The 8,427-nt window shown below is 42.7% G+C and overlaps 1 long non-coding RNA gene across 1 annotated transcript; it reads left to right on the top strand.

The window, feature by feature from the left end:
* Positions 1–301: 301 nt before the first annotated feature.
* LOC136485178 (uncharacterized) lies at positions 302–6,768 on the top strand. The gene is made up of 3 exons (XR_010766348.1): positions 302–687; positions 815–1,498; positions 6,362–6,768. It is a non-coding gene; the product is annotated as an uncharacterized lncRNA (long non-coding RNA).
* Positions 6,769–8,427: the final 1,659 nt, after the last annotated feature.

Below are 8,427 nucleotides of genomic sequence, written 5' to 3'. Positions count from 1 at the left end.
AGCATGTGAATTGCTATGAAAAGTAGCTAGATTCTAGGCAAAGAAAGGTCAAGAAAGTAGAGTGAATCGGTCAGGCGTGATGCTTGGAATGAGTGGATGGATGCATGCACGAGATGTGCTGCTAGGCCATAAGTGGCCAGTGAGGAGGTCAGTCCTAGAGGATTGCATGGCGTGAGTTATGACTAAGGGGAATTGGCCGTTTTGTTATCCTTTGCATGTACGTGGTTGAGTAAGTCTATAAATGAATGAAAACGATGGGAGTTGTGTGGCTTGCGTCAACAAAGTTGTCTATTTTTATCATTCCTGTGTGTGTTCATCCATGAGAAAGTAGGAGAGTGTTTGTGTTGAACACAGGTAGAGTGAGGGAGAGATTGCCACAAGATGTAGTGAGGAGGGAGTTCCAACAAGTGGCATCGGAGCCAGTCTCTTCCACGAAGATGATGCCGCACGACGGATCTTCACCGAGCAAAGCCATGGTGAGCAGTGGCTTCGGCGACTCAACGACGGGGAGGCTCCCGTTCCCAATGCTGCCAAGGACGAACTACGCGGCGTGGTCGATGAGGATGAAGTACCTCTTGCGCACCAATGGCACGTGGGGTGTTGTTGATCCTAAGAAGGCATGTGGGGCTTCAAGTGATGATGAGCCAGCTCTCCTGTGAATGGAGATGTCAAGATTAGGGGCTGATTGTAAGTATTTAATCTTGTCATTAGAGCATTGCATGTTTATGTTGTTAGTTGCATGTAGAAAATAAGTGTCGGTGGCTCGTGGCCAATATGTTGACGTGCAATGTGATGCGGGTGTTATCGTGTGAAGCGGTGCTGCTTGTGAATTTATACGAGAAGCAGGAAGCTAGATTGCAGGCAAAGAAAGGTCAAGAAAGTCGAGTGAATTAGTCAGGTGTGATGCTTGGAACGAGTGGATGGATGCGTGCACGAGATGTGCTACTAGGCCATTAGTGGCCGGTGAAGCAGTCAGTCCTAGAGGCTTGCATGGCGTGATTTACGGCTAAGGGGAATTGGCCGGTTGTGATCCTTTGCATGTACGTAGTGGAGTAAGTCTATAAATGAATGAAAAATGACGGGAGTTGTGTGGCTTGCATTAACAAAGTTGTCTATTTTTATCATTCCTGTGTGTGTTCATCCATGAGAAAGTAGGAGAGTGTTTGTCATAAACACATGTAGAGTGAGGGAGAGATCCGGCAAGATTAAGTGAGGAGGGATTTCCGACACCCAGCTGGCGAACACCGATGTGGTAGTTACGGGCAAAACTTGGCATGCGCTGATGTAGCATGATCCGTTTGCCGTGGACACAGGTTTCCGTTGCCATCATCGTCTCAGTGGTTCTGGATGGAGCTTCGGCGTTCAATTCCATGTCCCGATTTAAACAATCGCCGTTGCTCGGATGTAGGTGATGCAGTCACTTGCCACCAGCTGCGCAAGCTGTTCTAGCACATATCGGCCTTCCCATGATTCATCTCTACCATCGGTGCTTTCAGAGGTACATTTTTTTAATATTATCTCACGAAGATGTTCCCATAGCAGACGCACTAATATTTTCAATAGCCGATACAATCACTTAATAGGTCTTCATCCCAGCAGATCAATTGGAGACATCTGTTACCGACCCATTGGTTGCAGGACCATCTCATATAAAATTCTTTAATACCTCACCTCCTCGAATTAATTTCTTCATTGTGAATAATTTGCAGACATCGGCTCTAACTCAATTTATGTTATTTATGTGCTTGCCCTCCGAAGCAATATGATTATAAAGCAGAATATTCCATTGAGTCTGACGAAGAAAGAAAATATATTGGCCGATCAATCCTTAGCCAGAATATTCCCAAGTTACAGACATAGCGTAATGACCCGAGTTCGTTACAATATAGGCTCTAATTTTTTGTCATCGGAAGAAGCAATCAACTGAACTCCTGTGAAGATCCCTGGTGCTTGTAACACTCTGGTGTTAAGCATGCATTTGGCATTGGCATTGCATAAGCACAAGCATCATTGAGCATTCATGAGCATGGCATGTCAAATTCATGAGCATGAGCATGTCAAATTCTATCTTCACTACCTTGCTTATATCACATGTGATGACTCTTAAATTTTTACCTAGGCTGGGGTTTACATGTGATCAATGTGTGAAATGCTTGTGGGGCCATAGAAACACCTTAAACATGTTTAGAATGGTACATGGAACAAGTTTGGTATTCATGGCATGAGCCAAAACAGCCCCCAAGTCATAGCTATACTAGAAACCATCATTTTCAAGTTACTAGTTTGACCAAAGTTGAACTAGGCACTAGAGTGCTTGCATGATAGTGCACCCTTAAGAAAAGTAGTAGTACATGACTAGGGTAACAACTTTTATTTTTGGGTCAATACCTAATTCGGTGCATAGCATGCTCAAAAATAGCTCACGTGTAGCAAAAGAATTATTGTCTTTGACTTTGAAAAAAATTAAGTCTAGAATCGAATTACAATTTCAAGTGCTGCACTTTGGTATGATATAACTTGCAAACCATTAGGATTTAGGCCAAAGTCCTTCAAGCAAAATTGAAGATCGTATGTAGCTCTACAACTTTTGTTAATGATCCTCTCAACAAATCACCACGGATTTGGAGTTAGACGATCACAAAGTAGCATTGTTAAACACTGTCATCGGCTCTTATGGCCGAGTCCACATGCACGTCAGTGGCCGACCAGCCATAGGCCGTGGCCGCCGCGTGGTGGCCGTACACTGGTGATGGCCCGACCGGTCATGCTGAAGTGTGCACATAGGCGCCGCACCCCTGCTACTCACTCGACTCGCCTGCTCTCACTTCCTCCCTCTCGCACTGCCTTGCCAAAGTAGAGCTCCGAGCTTGCCAAATCAATGCCACAGCCGGTCGCCACCAACGTAGCTCCACCGGTCCATTCGTCTCGGCCACTGCTACTCTACCATCACCTCCACCTCCTCGAGCCACCAGCACCACCTCTTGACCCAATGTAAACGGTGTTCTGCTTCGCCATAGCCACCGTCGCCACCGGAGCGCCGCCATGCTCTCAGCTCACCATGACTCGGTGGCTCCACCGCATCTCGTGCCTTCGTCTTCTCCAGTCCGGCACCACGCTAGGCTCTAGATACTATAGCCAGATCTAGGGTAGATGCTACTGGCTGGTTGTGCAGGATTGCGTCGCCGCTCTATGTGCGGTCGCCATGGCCGCCGTGGCACTCGAGCTCGCCGTTGCCGAGCTGGTCCATCGTCTCCCTCCTCTCTCTCACATCTTAGGTTGAGTAACCCTTGACCTAGTGGATTGCATGATGGAGACCTTCCTTTTGCCACCGTCTAGCCAGAATGGTGGGAGCACCACCGTGCTCCATGCGCTGCTGCGCTGCCATGCACGCGGTCGGAGCTCACCACCGCCTCACCAGAACCTTAACCCACCCTAGATAGCTTCGTTAGGATTTTGCGAAGCCGTAGTGCACCTCACCAGAGCATATGATGGCCAGAGAACGCCGGCGTACCGCTGCACTACCTCTGCCATCCGCCATTGCTATCGGTGAGCCATCTCTAGTGAACCCTAGGTCACGTCTTCACCACCAACCTACATGGCTTGATGAGGGGAACATGTTGGTGTCACCCTCGTCGCCGGTTATCTCACCTCCAGTGAGATAGGGCTGGCCAGAGCGCCTCCCTTGGCCCGATATCACAGACATGTGGGTCCTACTAACCAGCGGGTCCCAGCCGTCAGCGGCTACATTAAGAATTTGAACTTATTCTTTTTTAGAAATGTATACAAAATTTGAAAATTCATAAGTAGAGGTGTAGATGTCCATTTTGGGTGAACCAAATTTTGTTAGATTTATCATGAAGTGTACTATTTGATAAAAATATGAAACCTACTGTTTGGGATGTTTTTTCTGGGAGAATTAAATGGAGCCAGATAAGTGCTTTTAAATTGTTTTCAATCTTGTAAAATGCATAACTTGAGTTAGGAAAGTGATAAAATTGTGATTTGAATTTTTCTAATCTTGTATTAACATGATCTAGCTAAGAAAAATACTAAACCTACAGTAAGCATACTTGGAATATGGTCTTCCTATTTAATCTTAAATATTTGCTAGTTTCTAGTGAAAATAAATAGGCTAAAAATACATAACTAATGATCATGCAAATTTTTACATAGTGTTATGGTGCTAGGATGAATGTAATAAAAATATGAAATCTGTTGTTTGACACTTTTCACTAGGCTAAACTATTTTTGCTAAAATAAGCCTATGCAACTTGTCATTTTTGTAGAGATGGCTATACTTATCCAAATGGCATGAAATTTGGCAGTAGACTTTTGGGGTCATATGTAGGCTACTATAATTTTCTCAGAATTTATTGTGCAATTTTGATATATTTTCCTTATTTCACCTAAGTGTATAAATAAATTAATAAAGGCATTTAAATAATTTATGTGGGCTTGACCATCATGTTTTCTAGAGTGTGTATGATGCCTATGAACTGTTGGTACCATTGGTTGTGCCCAGATTTGATTGCTTGTATACAGTGAAATATTAATTGTTCTATAATTCAATTTTAGTGACGGTTTGGACAATTTCGGTTGTTTAGTAAATTGCATGGGTAAGGTGATGTTTGTTGTGAATCTTGTCAATAAAAAAGTTGTAGATAAAATTACTTATCTTGCTTGTGTCACATTTTCATGGCAATAGGCTAATGGTTTGAGAGTTATAGCTATTAGAAGTTGGTCTCCCGAAGTGCTTACTCTCTGGAAATTCTAGACAGATCTGGGAAATTATCTTGTTTGACTAGGATAGAGGTTGAATCGGCTTATGGTAAGTAAATAAAAGTTATTGGGAATTTTAGAAGCTTTTTAGAAAGTTCAGGATTATAGGATTTGGATGAGTAGATCTCTAGTTATGATTAAAACATGTAGCAGTTGTTTGTGGTTCAAAAATTGACTTGGTGAGAAGTCTTAAAAATTTCTAGAGAAGAGATATGCACCTACTCAGTAAATAAGAATCCAACTTTGTTATCATCCTAATGACCTAATATGATAGTCATCATTTAACCATGCACATTATCATGTCATGTCATCCATGACCCTTCTTATGCATTCATGATTCTCACTTTTTGCATGCGCATGCAATAGGTGCCACTGAAGAAATCATTGTGTCGGAGTACGAGGTCGATACCTAGGAAGTGGAGCAATAGGAGGCCCAAGGAGAAGGCGATCTTGATAGTGAATAGTTGCCTAAGTGTCTAGATCATCAGCCCTCAACCTTTGTGAAAGGCAAGCCCCGGAGCATTCTAAGACTCATATGTTTTCAAACTATCAACTTGAGTCCTTTTATGTTGATGCATTAAGTACTAGGAGTTGATTGGAATCACTTGCTACATATATCTTACTTGTCTAGATATATATATCTTGAATCCTATATAGGTCTAGGATCAAATATATGCTTAGCCATGCTTAGTCGGTAGAAGTCGGGTGATTATCTATCACCTACATGATATAGGCTAATAACTAATCATGGTTGGCTATATTTGCTAGCGTAGAAATAACCATGTGTCAATGAATAAAGGAGACCGGGTGGTATCGTGATAGAGAAGCAACAAGGCATGGAGGTCTTGGGTGCCTATCTATCCCTATCTGTGTCGATTAAGGACCGGTTCGTTGTACGTCCTCATATCATGTTGAACGGATGCCTAGCTCTTAGCTGGCCGGATCCGATGATACGACCGCGAAGCTGAGTAGTTCAATTTAGGTTGGGCCCCAATAAGTGGAAGTGTGCACACTAGAGGCAGCAAGGATGTGCGAAGCTGAGTAGTCCTGATCTTCATGGCAGATTAGTAGAATCTCTGAGGGTACGGCGCTGATCGGACCCGCGACTGTACTTGAATTGTACCAAAGGTGACTTGAGTTTACCTTAGCATGGGTGTGCCTCAGTTTGTGTTAGGAATAAATTCCCCAGCTGGGTAGGAATCGATTCGAATTGTCATCTCTCCCGGATAGTGAGAACTTGACTGAGTAGCAGCAACATAGAAGCACTAATTGAAACTTGGTGGTTATGATGATTGCTCAAATTACTACATCAAATATGGTAACTAATGCTTGTTTAGCTTGATCAAGTGCTTGCTCTAGTACATGTGCTAATTTAGAGATGCTTAATTGAATAGGGATAACTTGAAGCTAAAGATATTATATATTTCAAGTTATGCACTTAAGCTTTTAATGAAAAATGTTGTCAAGCTAGCTCCACCTTTAAAGCCTTGCATACTCCTTAGTTTCTTATTATTTTGGTTTATGATGGGTTAGTCTAGCTGAGTACATTCTCATACTCATGGTTTATTCCCATTTGTTGTAGATGATATGATGTACCATGGTTACTGCAAGCATTGCATAACTCCTACAGTTAATGGAGAGTAAGACCAAGGGCATGGTTATTCTATATCATCTCATTTATGTGCTTTTGTTGGAGATGATCTTAAACTGGCTATGTATTTCAACTATCTTGAAGTTGTTTCAAAACTATGTTGCTTCCGCTACTTCTAAATTGGGGTTGTAATAACTTTGTTGAAACTACGATGTATGAGAACTATTTGTGAACCTGTTGTAACATGTGACTTGTATATTGAATCATGTACGGTCTTGGCTTGTATGTTGGTTGATTTGAGATCCCGCATGGTACTCGATGGACTATCGGATTTATATGGGCTGAAGTATGACGGTTTGACTGCCTCGGTGGTTGCTATTGTACTTGTGGTCTTATAAATTGGATGGTTTTGTTACAGCTGGCATTGGAGCAAGGTTCAACATTAAACTTGTTATATGTGTATTTAAAACAAAGATTTTATTTTATAAAAATATATAATATGCTAGTGGTCATCTCGTTTATGCCCAGTTAAGGACTATTAGGTGGCTATCTAAGTACTAACATGGGATGGGTTTTTACTTTTGTTGTCCATACGGCGTGCTATTGTATGGATGCCATTCACTTGAGTGGTAATGTATGGATCGAATGCCTCTACGTCCAGGTAAGAAGGTAAGTTGATGAGTGCCATGACCGCAAGATGTGAGTGTGCGGTCGGGGAAAGCTATCTTTGATATGGTTGTATATGCATGCTTGCATGCGTGTACGGTGCGTATTTAATTGTGGGTAATAAATTATCATCGGGTAGCTTTGATATAGAAGTATATACATTGCGATATATATGGAAGTGTTTAGTTTACTGCTCTCATATATCCTGTTGTTCGTCAATATTCAACCTAGAGCCCAGATTACAATTCTTGTACATTTAATTGTTGGGATGGGCTAAAATGAATCTTCTGCAGGTACACTAACAACAAAACATGTACCTCGTTTAGTTACAATTAAATTGAGAGAATGTATGTATGCCACCATGTATATCATTAAGGATTTCATTTTTCCTAAGTTTGTGAGGACATATGGAACGTGCATGCATCATGATAAATTATTCATTCATATCATTACATTATTCCTCCGCCTTATAAGTTTTAGATTATGTTATGTAACCCTTTTTTCTATGATCATGTTATCTCACCAGAGTTATACCATTTTGATACAGATGGCAGCCTCTGGAGCCCCTATTGCAAGCGACACCTTTTTGGCACTGTTTGGGACTTCCACCCTACTATGGAGGGTACTGCACTCTATTCGGTATGCTGAACCACCTCGCTACTTTTGGAGTGAAGTGGTAACTGAGGGACAATAGTGGTACGATGTATGAGTGACTGTCCCAGCCCATGCTAATCACCCATAGTGGCAAGGCTGGAGTGTGGAGTCAGATGGGCAAACACCTTGGGAGGGTGCCCAAGTTGCTGCTTTTGAGGTCCTCAGTGAGATATGTTAGGAGTTTGGGGATGAGCTTGTCAACGGTCCTGCCAGATCGTTTCCTAGGGTGGACCTATCATAAACCACTTGGACCCAACCAGTTGGGAATGCTTTGGTAAGAGATTGGGATGAAAGAGTAGGAAGTAGTAATGCTACCACAAGTGCCATGTATGCTGTTATGAAGATGTTTTACTCTCGCTAGGATAACTACATCAGCTGTATGCAAGAGCTCCAAAGAGCATAGGCTGCAAAGCGCAGGATGCGAGGATGTGTGCATAGGCACCAAAGGGCAGTTAGAGCAGCTCAGAATGAGATAGGTAATTATATGATAGAATTGGAAGCTCGTCGGGGGTAGTTTGTCCGTGCTGTTGCTAAGAGGGATGCAGCCATAATAGAGGTTCAGGGGTTCCATGTGGAGAGAGACGAGGCTATTCGTCTTGCTGAGTCTAGGAAGGCTGCCTGGATTAGGGCTGTGTTTGAGGCTGCTATGTAGGCAACCCGGTTTGATAACATAGAGGAAGAGTATAGACACTAGATCAGAGAGCAGCAAGAGAACATTGAGGAGCTTCAGGTGGCTA

This window comes from Miscanthus floridulus, chromosome 10, assembly GCF_019320115.1.
Source record: "Miscanthus floridulus cultivar M001 chromosome 10, ASM1932011v1, whole genome shotgun sequence".
In the NCBI taxonomy this organism is placed as follows: domain Eukaryota; kingdom Viridiplantae; phylum Streptophyta; class Magnoliopsida; order Poales; family Poaceae; genus Miscanthus; species Miscanthus floridulus.
Note: the sequence above shows the minus strand (reverse complement) of the source record. Positions and strands in the feature narration are given on the sequence as shown.